General features: G+C 44.3%; 1 protein-coding gene across 2 annotated transcripts in view; it reads right to left on the reverse strand.

Moving 5' to 3' along the window:
- Positions 1-23,110, reverse strand: part of LOC132915472 (homeobox protein php-3-like) — a 79,678-nt gene that overhangs the window by 51,961 nt on the left and 4,607 nt on the right. Inside the window, exons 1-2 of one of the 2 annotated variants that reach the window (XR_009659875.1) lie at positions 20,299-20,602; positions 5,450-5,515 (exon numbers count right to left, since the gene is read on the reverse strand). The gene's annotated coding sequence lies outside the window, so the exon portion shown is untranslated. Of the gene's footprint in view, positions 1-5,449; positions 5,516-20,298; positions 20,603-23,110 lie in introns of those variants that run through there. The other variant, XR_009659874.1, reaches the window with a different exon arrangement.

Here is a 23,110-nt window from a genome sequence, read left to right on the forward strand (position 1 = left end):
CGCTCGAATACCCGCGATGAATGCGCTCTTAGCGTACGTATCGCGCGAGTACGGATAGCGAGCAAACGGAAGGACTTTTAAAGGTGGAACAAAGCCTCGATAACATTGATTCAATTTGCTTGAATTCAAGCGACTCGAAGTCGAAATTTCGAAGAATATCCCAATCGTTTCTCAAACATATAATGGGATGCAGAAAATAAAAATTCAATTCTGAGATCAAATAGAAAGACAATTTTCATAGAATTCGATCATATTGGATATTAGAATTGTTTATCGCGTTTTTCCCCCTATAGTCTTCGTATAACGTATTCTAAAGAATAGCAGAGCAGACGAAACAAATCTCTGCTTAGATTTCATTTTTTTCAATTATGATCATAAAACTACGAATTCGTATAAACGCATTCGCAGTCTATTAATAAGAAATTCCACCTTAAGAGCAACCATCGAGAGCTCGCACGTTCCAGACTACTTCCAACGACGTTATACAGATATATCCTTTTCTCACGCGGCGACAACGCACCTCGAGTTTCGTCTTTATCGCCTTATAAAACGAACGTCTCTCGCACGCGCACGCGACCGTAAATAACGGTTGGCGATTCTTGACATTCTCTCTTCTTTTCCTTATGCGTGTACGCACGCGAAAACCTGCAAATCCTGTCCGTGCCATGCCACGTAACTCGGCTCTCCTTCCGATTTCTCTGCTCGTGAACCGTGGAAATCTGTGCTGATAACGAGCAAACCTATTTCCTAAGCTTGAGATGGCAGAATGTTACACGAACTGGACGATAAACGACGCTGTTAATTTTTAATTCAAGGATAACGCGTGTGAAGTTATGAAAATCAAAGAGTAGATTATAGAGCGAGATTAATTAGTAGCTGCGTATCTCCGTCTTTCCATTCATTGTGAATTTCATAGAATGCTTGATACTCGTATCATAAGAGATACGTGTGGCGAAATTGTAGAGGACTGATAAAACGGCAACGAGAACTTGCTGTTGCGACCCGTCAAATATATTTGAAATAAACTAAATAAATTATAAATAAATATAGACAACGTCCAAAGTCGCCCGCACAAACGTATTCGCAAAGACAGTGTATAATCGCTCGCGGATAACTCGTAGATATTAATCGATAACTCGTATAACTCGTATAATAAACTGCTAATAACTGATTCGCTCGCGGTCGCGTCCTTTTATTTATACTGATGCAGAGAGAGTCGGAAAATTCGAATTCGTCTTTGTTCGAGGATTGCACGTAGCAGCGACATTGTTTATTTTTTCTTACATCACGCGTATCCTAACGATGTTGATACCCCGAGGCAAACAACAACATTATTTGAATTGTCCTCTGACTCACGTGCCGCTACGTAAGAATAGAGAAGAGCTCTGAAATATTTTGCAGCGCTTGTAACAAAGATAACAGGAATACGAGAATTCTCTGCGTTCCACGTTGGATCTTAATATCGCACAGTTTACAAACGCTATATAAGCATACGAGCCCAGTTACCTTTCTAACCTTCTATTTAAAAAAATACTGAAAACTCGGAGCAGCAGACGAGAAAGAAGGGTTACGGTAGCGGTTCTCCGAAAGCCAGACAATACACGGTATTCCGTCGGCGAGTCGAAAAAAAAAAAAATGTAATTTGCAGCGTACGCGAAACCCGGATTTTATACAATCGCGCGCGCGTTAGTTCGTAAATATCGCAAGGCAGCGGCCAGTGGATTTTTTCTGCTCGGTTTTACGATGCAACGCATGCAACAAATCAGTAGTTTTGCAATCGCGTCGCGATCCATCCGAGTCCACGAACCTGGAACCCAACTTCGGAATAAACATGCAGATTGCGCGAATCTCTCCTTTTTTATTGTTATTAACTTCGCGTTATCTACTCCATCTCGAATGAGTCTGGATAATTGCACTGTCGACAACGATGGATAACGATGCATTTATGGGAAACAATTTCCTTGCGACGCGAGTAACTCGCAGGATTCTTTAAGACGCGCGTGCTTTTGTGACGCGGATAATACGACGATGCGTCATAGCGCCGGAGGGCCTCGGATTAATTTAATGAATCTGGCATCAAGGGAAGAAGATACGACTGGCTATAAATAAACCACGTCAGCTTATCACGATACTTTCCAACTACCACGATCATATTACCACGTACACGCAGCTTGCGATGATTTAAGGATAAACAAATGTTTATCCATAGCATCGACGTTCCTTTCCTTGTTCGCCAATTCGTACGGCGACCTCGAGCGAGTTTGAGAAAGCAGATCAACGGTGGCTACGTACCTTCATTTTTTCGTTTTCTATCATTTTCGCGGTGTCGAATCCTGGCAGCAAAAATACGTACATAACGCTAAACGATATAGAGTCTGATACGGCTAGCTGTAATTAATCAGGACGTAAATACTATAGCGAATACAGTGGAGTGAAAATACTTTTCGTAGCTGGCGTGTGTATTCTAGTTTGCGAAATGTTCCACAAAATGTAGTTTAAACTCTTAACTTTGTTCGTTTCCTCTTTCGACGTGGACGATCGTCGATAAAAAAAGTACGCGTGGAATATTTTTCCACGAATTGTCCCTCACATAAATTTCATTCAAGTTGGCGTGTGCAACTTCGAATTATTAGACTTTGCTCGATGTGTAATTTACTTTACTTAAACGCAACTTTACGCTCGAGATTTCCACGATAAGAAGCCGAATAACAGATGGGATGAGAGTCGTAAAAAGACTTTAGTCGTACGAGGTCAAGATCACCGTTACCGATTTTTGTTGATCAACGATAATACATAACGTTCTTTTTACCTTGGCAGTCACGTTTTCCATTGCTGGACATCGTTAGCTCGCTCGTTGTATTCTCAAGTGAAGATGTATGAAGATTTGAGAATGTCAGAGGAGTTTGTTCGATCGCATTGTCACAGATAGAAATCCAAATCCTCAAGTACGAGCAGACACACACGTAGAAGCACGAAATCCCGGCACGCGTGACACAACCTGACGCCGGCGGAGGATATAACGCACTGACTAATACCATATTCCAGCAGCCCTTATTTGAAGCTCTAAACCCTTGAAGGTGTGTCCCTGCAAATTTACGGGTAGGCACATGTGTTCAATTTTGCGGACCTGTTTGTTCCACTCCTCCGGCCTCGGAGGGGAAGAGTCTTCCTTCGAATCTGTATAAATGCTTAAAAACCAACCGACTTCCCCTCTGTTGTTTATATTCTTGCCGCAAAAACGCAATCCGCCTCTTTTCAGCCAACGATTGGGCAACACTTTTAAGTAACTTCAACTTCAAATTAATTCGTACTCGTGAATATTCATCGCTCTATCGGAGATTCGAAATTATCCGACGCGAACGCGTGACGAAATTTGAAGATTACTTCGCGATGCTGAGAACGTAAACCGAAACCTTCTCGAAAGATGAAAGAACGAAACGAAGAAAGTGAGAGAAGGCTGTGCATGTATTGGACGAATTAACAGTTAGAAGCGGAGGCCGCGTAAATGTCACGGTGGCATCGAAAGAGTCGCGTGTGAAAATTCTGCGAATATCTGTCGTTAGTTGCGGCTAGTAAAGTGCAACTTTAATAAACGCGAACCCCTGAGAAACAATAGGTCGTCGATTATTTTTAGGAGAGACGCCATCATTTTTGGTTACCAGCTAGTAACAGATTTGGTTTCGTATTAATTAAAAACGATTTATTTTTTTATCGTGAGAACACACTCGTACGCTATTCCTCGTGCAAAATCAAGGAAAATATTAAAAAAAGACACGTTAGTAAAGCGCGTCTCCTCCGCGTCTTGTAGGAGACTTTCTTAAATTCTATTCTGCGCTTGCTAATTAATTAAAAGCCGCGTTAAACTATAAAGTAGATAGGCACGTACTTTATCCCGTTTGCATTGCGCTTATAAGCATCAATGTATCATCAACAGAAAATTTTAACGTAATTTTTCGTACAGTTGTTGCTTTAACGTTCCACGGACGACACGTGCAGCGACAGCCGAGCAGTTACTCGTTTTCCCAGGCACACATGCAGGGTTATAACAAGACGCAATATGTACGATACTCTTTCTCTGATCACAAGACATTACAAGTGTGTCGGCTTTTTGCCTGTGGCGTCTCTCCCGAATTTATCCTACAAGCATGTTGTCGCATCTGCCTAAACTTGAAACAACATTTATACATTTTTTTACTCAATAAGAATAACGACGGCAAACATGAAAAACCTTCTAACGATTAGGAAATGGTGAATTCTTTATCGTTGAAATTTAGAATTTTCATTCGAGTTAGGTTCTTAAGCTGTGGTGTACATTTTTTCAAACGTTCCAACGCTTAATTTCACTTTCGTTTCAACCGAGAAAAGACTTTTAGTGTCGCGCGATTCCTTGAAAGAATTTTCCAACGTTAGAAAAGTACGATTTGGTCGAAAATCGACTCGAAGAAGCTTCGTTGCACGCGAGCTTGCATCTTCGTTTCCTAGATTACTGTAATCACCAGGAAGCATCGATTTAGACGAGCCTCGCGTCCTACGTACTCTTTGCCTGCGTAACTTTCGCCGGATGCATGTTCGAGTAAATTGCGCACGATACGATACTTTCCAAACATTTTGCCGGTTTTACTCGCGAGGTACAAAATCTAGTTAACCAGTGCACCAGAAAATAGCCTTCGCATTTAACGCGTCGAAGTTACTGCTGTCTAAGACTTCCGAGTGCAACCCATTCGCTCTTCCGGAAAATTGTTTCGATCCTCCATCGATATTCCAGCAATTTACCACTATAAACATACGCTTGCGATTGTAATTCTTTTCCAATAGCGCGCTAGTTGGACGAGGAAAGCTCGAGCAGTAAATTACGCTCAGCCGGGTTAATCCCGTGCTTCTATTCGCTCTTGGTGAGATTCTAGACCGTCGGAAGAGGCGAAACGGAGGCAGCCTCGAACGCTGTCGTCGCGCGAGCACGCCGCTAGAATTTTACGATACGCGTATTAATCATGTCGGACGACGTAATGCATGAGTCGACCAAGCAGTGCGTTTACGTCGAAACAGATTTACGATGAACAACGTCGACAAATTTGCGTTTAATGAATGACACACAACGAAACGCGCGAACCGTCCGCGATAGATAACAAAATTCGCCATGCATCATCAGCATAATCGAGATTTCGATTAACATTCGTTTTGTAATCGAAGAATACTCGCAATTTATTTCTCGATCGGCAATGGGAAAAGTTAATCGTATAATAGACGTTAATTAGCGATCGTCGATTTCTCAAACGGCGATCTGCTTTGTGCTTCCAAGACACACGCGTTTTTCACTCGTCAGTGTTAAACCAAGTTCGTTACCAGACACGCGATTCGTATTCGACTGGTTCCGTTGCAATTAAGTATCCTTCTTCTCTGTCGCTTTGCGCGCACCAGTTATAAATTATTCTTTATCGTACACACTCACCTTTGATGGGCCGTAGGTGAGGCGGTGAACGAACAGCGATAACTCTTCTTCGCCACATGGGGAAACCTGCGCCGCACAAGTGACCAACAATTAGATTTTTCACCGCTTTAATGAACATTTTTCTTAATGTCTTATTCGAGGCTATGGTCACAGTGCTTGCAGGTTACGATAAACAAGATTCGATGTACAGATTCTTAATATGAGCATTTGGGTGTTCGGATTCGAAACGACAGTCGGCCAAAATACGCATCCACTGTAACCATAACCCTATACGTAATTACCAAGCCATAGAACGCTTGCGATACGGATATTTAAGAAAAATTCAACGTCCAAGCTTCGATTCTTCGATAAATTTGTAATTATTCGATCGATCGGATTATCAAATATAAATCACGCACGGTAGTTGAATATTTTACACGTGACACGATGTAACAGCAGCGAATATAAAATAGCTATTAAAGAATATTAAACGATACGAAGTTTACTACACTTGGATCTGATTAATTAGTGTATAAATGCTATAATAAATACGATGGTGTATCGCTATATAATACTTTGCGTAGTCACTGTATTTTCTCAACTTTTATACCAATACGTGTCATCGCTATTAATTAAGAATCGTTAAGACAAAGCTGGTCGCGCAAACAGACGAGATTTGCCAGAAAGAGACGGGTCGATAAGAGATTAATGCAACTAGCGACACATTGCGCAGCCGCTGTTAACGCGGACATAATGTTTCCTCGATAACGCGACATATTCGCGTTCAGTTAAGCGGGTTTATTAGCGATACCGAGCTAACGGGCGTTACGCGATGAGCGACGACACATCGTAAACCGTGGTTCGGCAAACGTACGCAAACATTTTCACGAGCGGCTGCGATGTAACCGGGCAACGTCCAAGTTAACTTCTGCCGTAATGTTATCAACGAGCGGCCGCGCAATGCTGTCTGGCTGCTCGCCGATCGCGACTACGATTACGGCGGACCACGGTCTATTCTGAACCTTGAACTAGAAACAGACGTTCTCGAGCGATAAATCCAGAAAATAACGAAGGCCCTTCGAATCGGAAAGAAAATAACCAGCGAATAGTTCACCTCCAACCAGTGGAGATTGTTACGTTAAAGAAGAAAAAAATAGCGATCGAGAATTGATTCTAATGGAAGAAATAAACGGGTCGCGTTTCGTCCAACCGTAAACGACGGATTGTATTTATTTGCACGTGGCTAATCACGGAAAAAACATTAAGTAAATCGATTGCTTAATTTTTTACGTATTTGAGAAGAGTAAATTGCTTTCCTTTCTTATGTACTTTGAGAACGGTAAGTTGTTATCAGAAAAATTCTCGTAAACTTTATTAAGAAATTACTTTGGACGGAGACAAAGGTAATTTCAAGTCGACGAATTGCCATCCTCGATTTATTTTTACTTGGCGCTGTATATCGATGCTTGGAGGAGAAAGTGGCATAAAACTAACGAGGATGAAGTAATATAGTCGTTGTCTTAATTCCCCTTAATCATGGTTTCTTCAAAATGTTGTTCCAACTCGATCGAGTAGCGCAAGAAACTTTAGATAGCTGGCGTATCGCGTAAAAGTTAAGTGGAGGGATAAAAACTAGTCGAATAATATATTCTAGTTTTCTGAGATAACGACTCCTTGTTTTTCGTTGCACGTTAAAAATAAAACCACTACCTCGCGGCTGATGACAAACGGAGATCGTCGATTTAACGAAATGTTTCTATGAGAAGATCGATCGAGAGAACGCGATAATCTTGCGAAATATGCAGCTGATAAAAGTTACCTTCGACCGAGTAGCCATCGCTATGAGCGCACCAAGCATGAAGAAAGTAAAATGGCGTGGCACTTTGTCCGTCGGATAACTTACAGAGATTAAAGACGCAAAACTGTTTGCTTGATTCTTGCGTGGATCGATTCGCGATCGCGTCAGCCCATCGTGGCGACGAGACGAAAACTGAGCAGACCTCGTTTCTTAGGACACGAAATACGTGCCGGGGCACGAAAGGGAAAAAAAAATCAAAGGAGATCGTTACGACACGGCCTTGGATCTTTGTTAGTCCCGGCTGATATCCGACGTTTGGAAAAAATTGGAGTATTGACGGAAGAGGACCTTCTGCGGAGGAAAAAAAATTGGACGGACATCGGGCCTCGTTTCGATTGTTCCTTTGACCTTCGAACGGCATATTCCGAACGGATTCTGCGTTCAGAGAAATTTTACCGCCGGTACCGAGACGTCCTCTTGTTCGATGCCGACGGAACAGCTCGATGGCATTCTTCTTCCAGATCTTTGTCGTACGATGCACCACGACTATCGGAATATTTATTAACGAAACGGTAGATCCTTAAAATATTATTAATGAAAAATTTGGAAACGATGAAAAGCTGCAGAAGCAACTGAAATTGCCATATCTTTAATCAAAAGTTTGTATTCCCAAATGACATTGACTTTTAAAAAATACTTCTTTTGTCGCGTGCAAAGTTATTCGATTATCCGAAGAACGTAACATCGTGATTAGTTACGATAGATTCCGATCTATTTCTCCCAATGGAATATTCTCGTTGCTACGTAGGTTTTCGTTAAACGAAGGAGGCAAATATATTGCGATTAACATCTTCGGAATTATAAAAGACATAATCAGCATCGCGAAGGATCGATTCTTTAGAAGCTGCGAAAGAAATGTTTATAAACCGGATTTTTAAATCTTGGTTTCCAAGACGATCATAATGTTTCTTTCGTTAAAAGGTATATTTCATGAATTTCACGACCGTTAGTTTTTTTACGATTATTCTTTGAAGTTGGAAAGAAAACGACGTCCGACGACCAATAAATTTAAAGTGCAATTCGAATACACCTAAATGGACGATCTATCGCGTTGTGCGGGAATAAAGTAAACCGAATTTTTCGAGCTTTCTCCAAAAAGCAGAAGTTAACTTGATTCTTAACAGGTGATGTCGGAAGTAATCGTGTTTCCGCGCGACTTCATCGGTCGAACGTCGCTCCGCCGAGACAGTAGGCGGCGCCCGGCGTCTTTTCCTCGATATCGATTCCCCCCGTTTAGTTTACTTTCATCCTGCAACCCCTTTGCCGTTCAGATTAGTCAGAGTTAGGAATCTATCCTGCGGATTCGACGGGGGAGAGGAAAGAGGCGTCTCGAACGGAAACATCGTCTAATTTTCCATTTCCTTGTTTGCTTCCCACAGCGACGATGACCATCAACCGGACGTAAAAGGAGCGAAACATTTTGGCTAATTATAAGCGAAGCAATTCGCAGGACGATCTCAAAGTTCATCTGAAAGCAATCCTGCGAAGGAAATTCGATTACGTGTTGCTTTAACTGCGCCCGACTGTTTCACCAATTCCGTAAAGTCTAGTCAATCGGAGGCTTCGATTTATCGATTAGTTGATTCCAACGAGAAGCTTAATTACCGGAGATCAAGTAATCGCGCGAAAATAGATTCTTCGGTAGCAAAGATCCGTTTGTTTGCTCTGTCGAAACTGTAATCTTATCTTCGTAGTATCAAACTCTTACAGCCGTGCTTACCGAATGATAAGAAAGTTACTACCTGTGCTCTAATTAATTAATTAACGCAGTACCCACTGTGCGTGATGCAACGCAGCAATAGAAAGACTAATCCGTACGAAAATCAAGCGAATCGAAGATAGATTTATTAAAGATCAAAGGTAAAAGTCGGCTCGTTCGAAAATAAAGAAGAATAAATCCGTAGAAACGCAGGCGTATGATTTAAGAATATCGCGGATGAGAGATCGAGCCGAGGATCCGCCACGTTTGCTCGTGCCGCGAATTCGCCAAAGAAATGGAAAGAGAAAAAGAAGGGAAGGAACGGGGGAGGAAACTTAAAAAGAAGAGCGACTTGGCATTGAAATTCAGGTAGACGAAAATCGAGAAAGGAGAGGAAGGATCCGGTTGGGAAGAGGGAGGAATGGGAATGGAGGGCTTCGCTGGTAGGAAGGGCGACGCGAAGCGAGAATTTCTTTGGGTAGCTCGTTTACTCGGGGTAGGACGAAAGAGCAAAGAAAAAAGTAATCGGTAGCATGCGAAGCACGCTCAGCAGCCTTCGCAGCGCGTACATTCTCGGCTCGTAATATACGACTTCCGTACGTTGATGGAATATTCGAAAAATCCGAGAGGCCGTCGGTGATAAAAGTATGGAAACACTAGGGACGGGGGTTTTGCTACGTGTGCGGTCGTGAACCGGCGGACAGCCGTGTTCTGCGATCTCGTTTCCGTCAGCATCGACGATCCAACGAATCGTCGAGCGCCAACTTTGGAAGCCCTATACTTCGACAAATCCGCCATGAATTTTCTAGAAACTAGCAGCTCTCCTTTATTACCTTCTTTCGCACTTCTGCCGTTCTAACCCGACATTTTTCCACGTACCTTTCGCTAAACAAACGTTTGCACACCTATCCTCCGTCGTTGATCAAACATCGGCAGCCTTAAACGGCTCGATAACTCGTTGAACAAACCAATTGAGAAGCCGGTAATTTCTTAAGCAAGCCGGAAGGTGCGTAAAATAAGAAACAGAGCGGAGAACGGAGAAAGATTCACGGAATAATCGCGATATCACCCCCAGAAAGAGAAACAAACGTATTACGGATTGAGTTGCTGGACTCGAGGCCATGGCGAAAAAGAAAAAGAAAAGACGACCACCGAATCGGGTTCTCCGTGGCCGGAGTCAGCCTACCAAAATCTCCTCTTATCCGCAACACGGCGCGTATTTTAACGGAGGAAGCGCCTCCACGCTCGCGTGTACACACGTAGGTCGGCTTGTGGGCGTATAACAACCGATATAAGCGTACAACCTCGGAGATATTCTTTCGAATATACGACGGTGCCAAGTCTGTTTCCGTCACACTCGTGTTGGTACGCACGAGCTAACTGTCCGTTGGAATGCAACGTATCTTCGGGTTGAGAGCCTATCCACGAAGAGGCAACGTAAAAGAGGCAGAACCAAGATAATCTGAGTGTTTATCGCTCGACCAGCAACGAAATCCCGCTGAACGTTCCTCGCGGCTTCGTCACCATTTTTAATGCAGAACCTTCCGCTTATACGCGAGTACGTCTGGTTGCCTCGCGATCGCCGACAGGGGTTAGCTTCGAACATTCTGCCATTTGACAATGATGCTTCTATCGTAAATTTTTTAGAATTTAACACGTTCCACGTGCATCTAAGTTTTATTACCTGTAACGCATTACCCGTATGCCAACGAATAATTGTTACACGATACCTGTCCCTAACTCGCGATACTTAACACGCGACTGATCGACTACCGCAGTGGTATAAATCAATTGGCTGTTTTTTCGTAAAATAGCGTTCTACGTGTACTACGTTTCCATGTTACTGGCAAAAGGGATCGATTGTACCTTTCGAGCCATAGAAACGTACCGTGGCAGAGAGTAGAGTCGCGACTCGAGTAACTATGACGAATTATTATCAGCTGTTTCTCGACAGTTGCCTCTCTGCTTCTTATTTTACATCTCGCTCGATAATACGCGCGTAATCTAAAAATAAATACGTGCGTTACCGTTCGAGAAAATTCGCAAGTATTTTTAACAATTTCCAACTTTGATTCGAGCTTTCAAAGAACGTCGCCATCTACCCTACATTGTTCGCAAGATATTTTGATGGCATCGTTGCACATTCCTTGTTCCAAGGGACGTAAGACGCGGTCTCGCCTTCCGCGCGCATTCGTTCCTCGGCCTCCGTCCACAAACCGGATACGTTATGGATTATAAACTTCTTTCCTCCGTCCGTTAGATCCCGCCCACCCTCGAACTCCCCGATACCGATGATTGCATCCTCCCCTAGAAAAAACGCGCTGGACCGAATGCCACGTGAATACAATTACGTGAAAACTTAGGTCGGTAAACACACCCTCCGGACGTGGCAACCGGAATACTGTCTCCGCTTCTAGATCGTATTTTACAACTATCGGACCCGCCTCGCTTCCTGTTCCTCTCCAACGCAATGGTCTCTGCGCGATTTCCACGACAAATACTAGGAAACATCGAATACAGGGTCGAGGGAACGTTGCAAGAGACGCTCTAGAAGAAGACATTTAAGTATCTCCTTCGTGTCGCTGGTTCGTCGCGTAACGAGCTTAATTGAGAAACTTGGTTAAGAAATTCTCGCAAGAGTCGACCGGAGAATGAATCGAAGGGCATGACAATTACGAATTTCTTTGATTTTCACAAAGATGGGCGCGTTATCGTTTCTCTCGATGATAAATTCAGGTGGGTACATGGCTTTTTCCGCGTGAAACGTCTCCGTTTCGCTTAAAGGACGCGTGCTGCTTTAATTAACCTTACGAGCTCTGATCACGGCGAAGAGGATCTTAATGGTATCCATTAACGATATATTGTACATTCGCACATTCACTGTATCGCTACGTCGGCTATACGAAGCTACGTAAAGACAAACAGCACGAACAACATCTCCGGTAGCACACCGAACATCCGAACGACGCAACGTCCGAATCGTATTCGTATCTCGTTCGCATCTTCAACCCCTTCCAAGCACGGCGAGCCAGCCTCGCCTTCGTCGAGATACCTGATCGTGGAATCGTCCAGTAGGGGGGACGTATAAAGATGACGAGGACCTGGGTGGAACCGAAAAAGAGCGCGCGGCCTGGGAAGGTGGAGCGAACATGGAACGAAACCCTGAAGAAAAAATAAAAAAAGAGAGGGAAGAAGAGGGATCGCGACCGAAGGACGAAGGGAGGAGAAGGAAAGATAGGAAAGAGAGAAGGAAAAGGAAACGTAGGAGCGAAAGGTTGGAGAGAAAGAGCGACGGCGAGGGAGATGGAAAACTCGGCTGGTCTCTAACCGTAAGATAGGGAGGAGAAATACGTGGTCGTAAAATACGAAGCGCAGTCCCCAAAGAAAATACGAATTAAAGCCGCTAACCGGTGATCCGAGAGACTTCTGTATAATCGAACAGAGACGTCAGCGAACCGATGCCCGTTCACCTAGAAACCAACATATCCAGCCGATACAACAAATTGGATTTTTCTATCGATTTTATCTCGCAGTTCCACGTTCTACGTGCCTGTACGCGACCGATCGTCGTCCTCGAAGGATGAGTCGTTAGCGCGTGCCGCGAGAACAACTTGAACAAGAACTAAACGTTCGCGTGACGTCTGCGTCGTTAATATCCGGAAGCTGAAACGGTAACCGGAAGAAACGCAGTAAACGAGTTAGCAAAAATGTGAAAATTTGTAGACAACGTTGTTAATCGAAATAGAAACTGGCGCGAGTTTGCCGCTTCCGACTGTTTTCGTCGAAAGCCACGCAGCTTGGTTAAAACTTGCATGGAAGAAAGGGGACACGGCCCCTCCGGCGAGTGGCATTTAACTTTAAAGCCTCGTGACTCCGGTTACACGTAGCGAGCCGCTATCGAAGGGATCGAGCCGGTTGTTTCACCGAAAATGTCGCCGGTCCTCTGCTCATCCGCCCCCGAAAGAGGGTATTAACCGTAGATAACATAGGGGGGAGCGCCTGTGACACGACAGAACGGTATCGTGTGGTTTCAACCCTTTCGCTCTCCCTCGGTCTCTCCGCTGCTCTCTCCTCCGACGCTCTGTACCACCCTGTCGTGAAATTCACCCTTGCGTACAATAACGCTGGAACTCGCGGGAACGCCCGTAAAGGCCAACCCCCTCCGTATTTAATTTACTGAATAATTGGAATCAAGCTGCCTCATTTGTGTGCCGCCCTCCTCCTCGCCCCTCCCTTTCCGATCGCGGAACAACAGAGGAACCCGCCCTGCAATTGCCAACCCCTACGTAACTCGGATGCTGCGAGAGCCTGATGAGGAGATTTGTGCCCGTTCATAAAACTCTCCTCAACCTAGTCTCCTCCGTTGGTCCTCCTCCCGACAGTCGACGGCTCCCTTTCTCCTTCCTCCGATTCGACCATTAGATCCGCCTGACTATGGGGGTGAATAAAGATGGCCAGATAATACGAACGACCGACTAGCTGGCAAACGGGATTACTCTTATCCAGTCAACGGCAACGGGTTCTCGGTTTAAATAAGTGCCGGAAATTTTCGACCCTCCTCGACCCTCGCCTAATCCCAACCTAACTACCTACTCCGATATTTCCACCGATTCAGGTAGAATTTTTGATTTGGTAAATTACGAGGGTCGTATACTCTCTTTCCGCGATAGGATATTCGGAGAGGATAGAGTTATAAATTAAGAGAAATTTCTTAACTGCCGAGCTCTTTAAATTCGACGACGTGAAATCTGAAAAAGTCTACGTTTTCGGCGAACCGATTCGCAGGAAGCTGTTGCGTCGGACGCTAAACTACCAATTGGAGAAGAAGCTTCGCAAAAGCGTTTTGCCTTTGATAGAACGTAACGGGGAGATTTTTTTAATCGCCGGTCCCTTCTTTGGCGTACTATGAAAAAATGCCATCTTAAGGTGGCGCTGATCCGCCGATCGGCCGCTTCGTAAAAGTCTCGGTCCCCGAAAATAGCCATCAAAGCGAACGTTGGAAGGCGCTTTAACGTTTGAAGAATAAAAATTCTCGATATCGGAGGACAAGCGCGCATCTACGTGTTTAAAATCTCGCACCGTGTCTGGCAGATAAACCGTGCATAGAAACTGTCAGACGAGAGACGACTCGTTGGGAAGTGGCGGATAGCAGGGTCTTGGAACGATCGTCTAGCGGGAAAAGAAGCTGGCAGAAGGAGGACCCGGCGACTGCTCGCGAGTCGAGAGCCAGCGTTAACCACGCATGCGTCTCTAAAGTAAGCAGAAATCGATGGCCGCTACTCTTTACCTTCGTACGTGTGTAGTATGCACGTAGCGAATGTCGACGGTAAACACGTAGCCAGACCGCTATAGAATGAAATAGGGTGGAAAGTCATAGGATACGACGCGGCGCATTTCAAATTCTCGAAACTCGCGTCCCGCTATCCAGATCGAGGCAACTTTGAACGCCAATTGTTCAGCCAGTCACGTGAAATGATATAATTAAACTCTGCTTCCAGCATCTATCTATGCAAATCGACGCTGAAAGAATCTTCTCTTATAGGATATTCCAAAATCGAGAAGAACACGCCAAGATGAAATAATTCAAAGTAAATTTTCTAAATCAAAGCAGCAGCGCACAACGATAGCATCGCACGTGGCAAACAACGTAATTCTAAATCACCGCTAATTACAGTCGACGCGAACGATGCCAAACGTTTGCGATCCAACGAACCAAATCTGCGTTTTCTTAAGTTCGACTCGCGGAGAATCGTCGAGACGGAACCATGATTGAGGAAACGCAGACAAAGAGGATTACGTGTGGCGCGAGAGGAGAGCGGATTGTCACGCAGCTCGGATCAAAATTAACATTAACGTCGGAAAGAGGCGAAGGTAAATGGCAAATGGTCCGATGTCCGGATCGCACCGGCTCATGGACAAGGTCGTCTCTATGCGACGTTTTAATTATAACGTGCGTCTAGAACGACATCGCGCGATTAGAGCGTACGCGTTCGGCGTTATGTTCGCGGCGCCAATCATCTAGCTGGAATTTGTCACGTTGCGATCGACGGAACGACTCGGAGATATCACGAAGCGTAAACGAACGAGCACCTGGACGATTCTGTTTCGCGGTCCCGCCTCCGCTATCCCATGGTCACCACGTTTTACAATCGATGCGAACGTCGGCAGGTTTCTGCGATGCGCGCATCGACCACCAGTCTGCCTTACTGAAAGAATTGTGAGAAAAATAAGCCAAGAGTTGGCGAGACAAATAGCCGTTCCGAAAAAGAAGTTGGAAGACGAGATTACTTTCCTTGTGACCTGCTAATGGGAAGGGCACGCGAGGGTGAGATCGTGACCTTCGGGGGTAATTGCACCTGCGAGTAAAACTCTGACCTCGCGTCTTTTATCGCGGCATTAACAGGGAATAATTTAAAATGAAAAGAAGACGTATTCCGCAAGAAATTGTTGTTCGCGAAAACTCGATCGTCAAACATTTAATATCGCATCGTACGAATGTTTATTTATGAGACGCGAAGCTACGCTCGAAGATATGTATAAAAATTGCTATCGATTTATGGAAAAGGATATAATCCTCTGGCAGCACTCCTAGCGGAGTCCGCTCCAACCATTTCCGACTTTGCTGCCGGTATCTCGAATGACTGTACAGTCGGTGCAGGGAATTTGATCTGTTTTACCATCATCGTATAAAAAATGCTGCAAAAATTTTGTCAACCGTGGATAAATTTACGTTACCTGTTCGCAAATGCGGAAAACAGCTGAAATTTCACGATATAAATGGCGCTATTGTTTCTCTACGTGTATTCGAAATCGTAGGTATCTTGGAAAGCAATCGCGCCTTAAATAAATCGTTCGCGAGGTACATCGATCTTCCTTGCTCGAGTAAACTGGTATTATCGACGAAAGTTAAAGTATCCAATATGCTACTTACGAACGCGTCTAAATAAACGTTCCGCTAAGCGTCGATTAAGCGGGACGAAGACGAATTCGACGAAGCGTATCGATTTACGAGAAAAGATCTGAAATAACGCACTGTTTAGGCTCCTTGGTATCGATATTTCAGTGACCTGTTGTATCGATCAAGTAGTACTTTTGTGGAAAATATAACCTACTGTAATTAATCGAGGAAACTACGTTGACAACGCGAAATAGAAATTTTAACGTACGGACGATAACGATTTAATATTTACGAGTTTGTTTATACATAATATAACAGAGTGAAATATAACGAACGAATGCGAGACAGACTCTACGAACATAAACCTATATAAAGATTTCCTACAACAACCACCAATTTTCTTAATCTTCCAACTCGTTAAAACAGCCTCTCTAACAAGAAAGAAAATTATGAATAACGAGCTTTTCTGCCGCAAGTTTCGAGCGTAATCCTTGCACCGTAGAATGGACGTGACGTCGAAGAACGGCGGACGTCGCATGCGCGCGCAGACGATGCATGATGGCCGCCGCGTTCGATTCCGTTGGTGGGGATGGAAGAAAGTGGGGGAGAAGAGAAGTAGGAAAGGATTCGCTAGCGAAGAAACGATAGGTTGCGGGAAGGGGTGGGTAACGATAGCATCGTGAAAGCTATTGGCAGGACTTGCATGGACCTAAGCTCTGCCGCACGAAAAATAAGGGCGGCCATCATGGATTTCAACATGGCCGTTGCCACCTCGAATAGAGCGTGTCCTAACTTCCTTCGATCGTTTCTCCATCGTAGAGAACAAATCGAATCGAACGACGCGACGTACATCTCCGTTAGACAATAACGATGCGTATGATTTTATACGAATTTTAATTTGAAATGTTTTTACGAAAATGGAGTAAAGTTGGAAATTATTAGCCCGATAATTGTATTATCGTTTTAGGAAACGGCTCGTTTCGTTTAGAAACTATATACGCTACGTATGGTCTCATTTACGAGCATTTAACGAAACGATTGGGTATATCGCTGAAAAACACAGGTTTAGATCGGTAAACTCGCCAACTGCCGTAAGGAAACAGGTAAACCAAGCCTACACCTGTTTCTCGTAAGATCTTTACACAAACCGAGTGATTCGTGCATCCTAAACGCAAAGACAACAGTCGTAAATTTTTAGTATCGCCTGCTGCATTTGCTCGGTCAATACTTAATTCATTCACGATCTTCCCGTTAACCATTTGGTCAACAAATTTCCACTCTACTTCCAACGACTATCATTTGAGACTATTTTTTAATACCTTACACGTATAGGTAACGGGCACGGGTAACGCGAAAAGAATTCTTTCACCCATACGAAAGCTTCCTTTTCCAGCCAATTATATTTCCCTAAAAAATATCTCCAACCTAATTTCGACGAAATATGAAAAGTCTCTTTATCGGTATACCCGGTGTCCTGTCTCTGTTTCGCGTTAAACGTCGCCTTAAACGAGAGATCATGATCGAGATGGAAAAATTCAGGGGCTAGCGTAACGGTGCTACATTTCAATTTTACGAATAAATTGCGAGAAAGGGATTCGTGGTAGCCAGCGAAAGGGAAGGTTCGCGCGACCCGAACGAAACAATTTCATTTACGCGACACTGGAGTCGCGCGGGACGAGAAACAAGAATCATCGTTCACCTGTTCATAAGGTCAATAGGTAATGTGATAACGACCGTTCATAATGGTTACGGACGAAGGAATTACCGTGCAAACCGACACTTAAGGTTTATCGTGTCTCTTACCACCAAGTTATGTATACTGTTCTCTTAAAAGTGAACGGTAGTGAGTTGTAACGAGATTATTGACTTTAAATCCTCACGAATGACCCTATAGGAGATTGAAGCTACAAATATATTACCAATAGCAGCCGGCCTAACGCCGCGGTCGCGTGCCCCGCTTGCATACACAAATCATTTCACCACTTAACGTCGGAAAAATGTGCAAATAAACAAACCGTCTTGGCATCTTTCCTCTGTACACCGTCGTATAACCGCTCCTTCAAACTAGTCTTAATCGCGTTAATCGGCTAAGAAACCCGTTCGAATTAACCGCCTTTCGTCCTTTTCTTTCCCACGAAAGAAGCTTCGTGCGGAACGATCCTAATCGCCTTATCGACGATTAAATTGATCTAAATTAGCGAGAAGCTGCAGCTAGGTACGAAACGAGACGAAGATCGAAACGATTTCGTAAAATATGCATACAAAGTGTGGCGTGTGATTGCGAGGGAGATAAATACGGTATAAACGACCTTCTACGGTATAAAATGGACAATTTCATCGAGTCCAGTTTCGTTGAACCGTTTAACCAAAAACGTGACACACGCCCCAACGATAGCGGGCTCCGTTGTGAGAAAAAACGCTAATAGTTTGCTACGATAATTCAGAGGTCCAGTGTCAAGGGATATACAGCGGTTTGGATAAAACGCTGGACCCTGTTACAGAGATCAACGATGTTCTTCCTGTAAGCGAAACGTACCCACAACGCAAAGCAACGTCGATCGTAAGTTTAGAAAAATTAGCTTCGAGCTGCGTGTTAATTATCTCTGCGTATATTCGACGAAGCTTAAAATACGCGTCAGACGTTTGGAAAAATACTGGAAGAAGAGAAAGATTAAAGACGCTCGGGCATAGAAATGAAGCAAAGTTGGCGTATCAGACGGTCTTGCGTGCGACGATCGAAGATAATTTCCGTCACGAAGCGCGTAGATATATCATTTATTGCCTTACGGCAATAAAGATTTCATGCATTCTCGTTTAAACGTTCGGTGTGGACGTGCAGGCGATCAGCCGAATCTATCGGCGGCCGTGTGCATTGATAATACGCTGGAAGGAATGGAAGGAAGAAGAGAAAAAAAAATACGCTTTTTCAGATACGCGGACTCGAACGGATGACGTCAGACGGCTATAAAATTCCGGGATAGCAACGAGTATCGCGAAGCGCGATTCGAATCGACGCCGAGTGTGTAATTTCAAAGGAAGGTCGAGCGATAATATTTTTCGATCTGCGCCGATTAATTGCTATCGCGAGCCGAGCAGACTGCTTGACTATAAATCGACCATAGAATTCGTGATAATTGGTATACGATTTAAACAATGCGCGATCCACACCGTCCAGTAAATCAAAGCGCTACGAATTCAATTATGTCATATTTCTGCACATTGTTAATAGACCGCGGATTTATACCTTATATCTTCGTAAACAGAACCAAAGCGATCGAACGCGGATACGGATTTGTTCATCCCGTAAACGTTATACCCAACCTACGACATACCTTAATTTGGATTATTGGACTAAGAAGATGAAGAGTCGAGCGTGAAAAGAAATTGGCAATTTGACGAGCCGAGCGAGAATATTATCAAGTCTGACTCCAACTAATTAAGCTTTATGAAACTTAAAACGCTTCGAGCTGCGAGTAAAGTCGATTATCATCGGTACATAGCACGACTATGCAGTCGATGATCTTGCGTCCTCCTGTCCATCGACGCGACGAGCGACGTGGCCATCCATCGTCGAGAAGACTCGAACACAGCTACCAAGAAACATTTCGAGTTAAGAACCGGAGGTGGTGAAAATAATTCATCAACTGCTCGAATAGCCCGCTTTTAAGAAAACTTGCGGTACCGTGTACTTGGATACCATATTACCGGTTCTATGGTAACGAAGAAACGAAGGATAACGTGGCGGGAAATGGTGGAAAAATCGGCGTTCTCCGACGAACATGCAAGAGATGCGCGGCGATCGAGGAAAAAGCACGTTCCGTTATGTGTAGAGATTCGACGACGGCGGTTTACACAGTGACTCTATCCTATCTCCGGAACTGTTGCCTAATTGCTAAAGCAAACACGCGGATGAGAAAGTCTAACGCGGAGGTGCAGCGACGACCGACGCCTGGGATCGGTCAATTTCGTTTCTTGCTGGCCGCACGCGGTCACATCCGGCGATGTTGGCGTTAGAATTCGCACCTTCGTGGAAATTATCAGCAGCGAATCCGTTAATAATACGATTACATGTTACGAAAGAGAGACACGTGGCGCGTACACGCGGAGCACCTACGATCGTCCTCTCGATGTTTGTCACCAGTTTGACCAGTTCTTCGCGCCGCTCTTACACGACAGCGCGTTCTTTCCACGTTAACACCTCGACCGTGAAATAACGTTGCCGTTCGTTTGCTCTTGCCGCGCGATTACCGTCACACCATGTTATCGTACGTAACGCCAAGCAACGTTTAATTACAGCGAGTTTGTACGAATGGCTGTAATCTGTAAAGATTTTAATTAAATTCGAGCATGGAGAAAGCTTTGATACGATATATTTCTTATCTTAAAGGCGGTACATACTATTTTTCAATGATTACCTCAGCCCTGAGTTGCTGCACGAACCATCGGACCACGTGTCAAACGGACGAACGTCGATATTCCAAGAAGATCACAGCCGGGCCGACGTATCACTGCAAACAGCGTGTTTCTCACTCACACTTCTGTCCCGGCCATTTCTCGAAACAACGAACCGACGAAGACCGAACCCGTGCGTTATCTGCTTCGTAAACCTACATTACGCGGCGGATCCGTCGTCTGAAATGTCAGTTATCGTCCAACTACCTTTTCCATGTCGTTATCACTCAACTTGCCGCCACTCACACGAAAGAACAAGGTATCGCCGTAACGAAGGCCACTCGATTTTCGTCGAAAAGAACGATCAGAGTCGGCAGAATGGTCGACGACCAGGGACCCGATACAGAGTAGAAACAACGCGACAGAAAAAGACAGAGCGACAGAGTGGAAGAAAAGAAAGGAGAAAGAGGGGCAAGAAGGCAGAAGCAGCGATGTTGCTGGAGATGCGCTTTCCGCTATCGTTTGTCGGTGGATCGGCGCGGGAAAAAGAAATTTGTCAGAGGTACCGGAGGACGTCTACGAGAACGTGAATTACAAAAGGAAGAGGTGCGCGCCTGCGTGTCGCCGACAATGTACTCCGCTGTTACTTTTCGAGCGCATAACAATGGACCACGTTGGTGAAACGGGACTCATGGTTTCTGGATGGGACGTACCGCGCACTGAACCAGTTGTTCGGTCGCGCAGATTCTACGCCCCACTCTTTCAACTTCCCCTCTCTCTTCCATTCTCTACGCGATATTCCCCAGTGTTTGCCCCTACCACTACGACCGAACAGCCGATCAACAACTTCGAATACCGATCCCCACCACTTGCGTTACGTTTCACCCTACCACTGACGCTACTCGCTCCTTGGATCAGCAACCTTTTGCTTCGACGCATCGCGTCGCATCGCTACGACCGACCGGAATCCACCCCACCACCGATACACCGATCGCTGTTCCACCGGCGGAACTATATACCGGGTGTGCGGAAACAACATCCACGAATGACCAAGTACGCGCGAGTTCGATTACGTAGCGATTCTCAAGCATCTCCAAAGAATTGAGAACAAAGTTTATACGCGTACGGAATGTATCTGATCTTAAAAACTTATCCTGGAAAATTAAATCGATCGAACATCGATCGAGCATCTATCGATCCGGTGTAACTCGCTTCTTTTCCCAAGTAGGTATAAAAGCGAGCTTGAAAGTTTACAGACGTGGCAAATGCGATCTCAACAATCGATTCTGAAAGGTAATTCGAGTAGGTACACAGGTAGGTGGTATGCGATGAGAAGTATGTTCGAAGGTTCATAAATGAACCAAATGTACAAGAAACGTGCAAAATATACCAACTTAACGATTCGATGTGAAAAACTAGGCGATTGATTGAAGATTGATAATCGTAGAAAACGTAAATGACGGAAAAGGGAGATTTTGAAAGTCGTGTTGTTGTAGGAACGGCGATTTTCCTAAATCATCCTTTGAAGAGAATTTAAACGTAAATGTCGAAACGACAGATGTAGAAGGTAATTCTGTCCTTTTGTATTTTGGGAACGAGTCAGGCGATTTTAAGGGTAGAAAAGTAGAGATATTCACGTGTCAACGTTAAATAAAGACATACATTTTCTGTAACCTAAAGATAGGTGTATTTTTAACGTGCGCAAGTGGACGACCCTTAATCGACGCCATTAAAATTCGTCTAGACCCTGTGAATCCCTCCTCGCACTCGAAAGCAGACGTCCGTGATTGGAATGACGACCTTTTCCACGCTCGACTAATTTTAAAAAAGTCAAACCTGTTTTCTAACTACCTCGAGGTTGGGCTTAAAACGTCGGCCCAACCCCAATCGAAAGCGACGCAAATGTCTATTCCACAGGGTGTGGTTTCTCTAGAATCGACTTTCCACCAGGGTGGATATTTATATCCTCGGCTAACGAATAAAAGAAGAATCCATAATTCTATTTCTACTTGCGAGCCATTCCTGTAGAACTTGAAGTTCTTTCTAATAAAGAAATAAATTCGATAAATTTTTAACGATTCAGATTGATTATCAATCGGCCGAAGAAAACGACAATCTCCTATTTAAGCAACGTACTTTCTTCAGCATCGTATCGCGGTCTATTTTTGATGTTAAATCGACTGCGCTAGGAAGAACAAATTGTCTTGATTCTTCGTTTCACTGGTTTTATTATTCGCGCCATCGCTGATGTCGGTGTTGCTCTTTTTTCATTTTCTTTTTTTTTTTTTTCTTTCTCGGCGTTCGAACGGACGAAACGCTCTCACGCAGAGTTCGAGCTCGCGAGGGGGTTTGACACTTGAAATAAAATACGAGCCAGTTCTGTCTCATGTCACGGGCCGCGCCTACATATCCAGTAGAGTTGGATACGAAATACAAAAGAGTCATATACACGCCGAAATTTCTTTGTAAATATATCCAACGCTATTTTGACCTAAAAATCCATATGGATAAAGATTTAAATCTGCCACGGTTGTAACTACGATACCGAAAATAGTTCCTTAATACGATTACTGTTGTTTTCGATTCTCGATCGTGTTATGAATCGCCCTAATGATTACGTCCGAAATAAAATATTATAGCACGTTTAAAAAAAAAATATTGGACATTCCGACAGGCCGCCGATCGTTAAAACTCTTCTGAAAAAGCTCCGATCTATCGGAGGAAAACATTGGAGTGGTCGAAAAAGACAGCGAATACCGCGATGTTGGTTGTGGAGAGGACAGAGTGCTCGTACGGAGAAGAGAAAAAGGGAGATTCGAGGAAAAAGAGGGGGAA

This window comes from Bombus pascuorum, chromosome 17, assembly GCF_905332965.1.
Source record: "Bombus pascuorum chromosome 17, iyBomPasc1.1, whole genome shotgun sequence".
NCBI lineage: Eukaryota > Metazoa > Arthropoda > Insecta > Hymenoptera > Apidae > Bombus > Bombus pascuorum.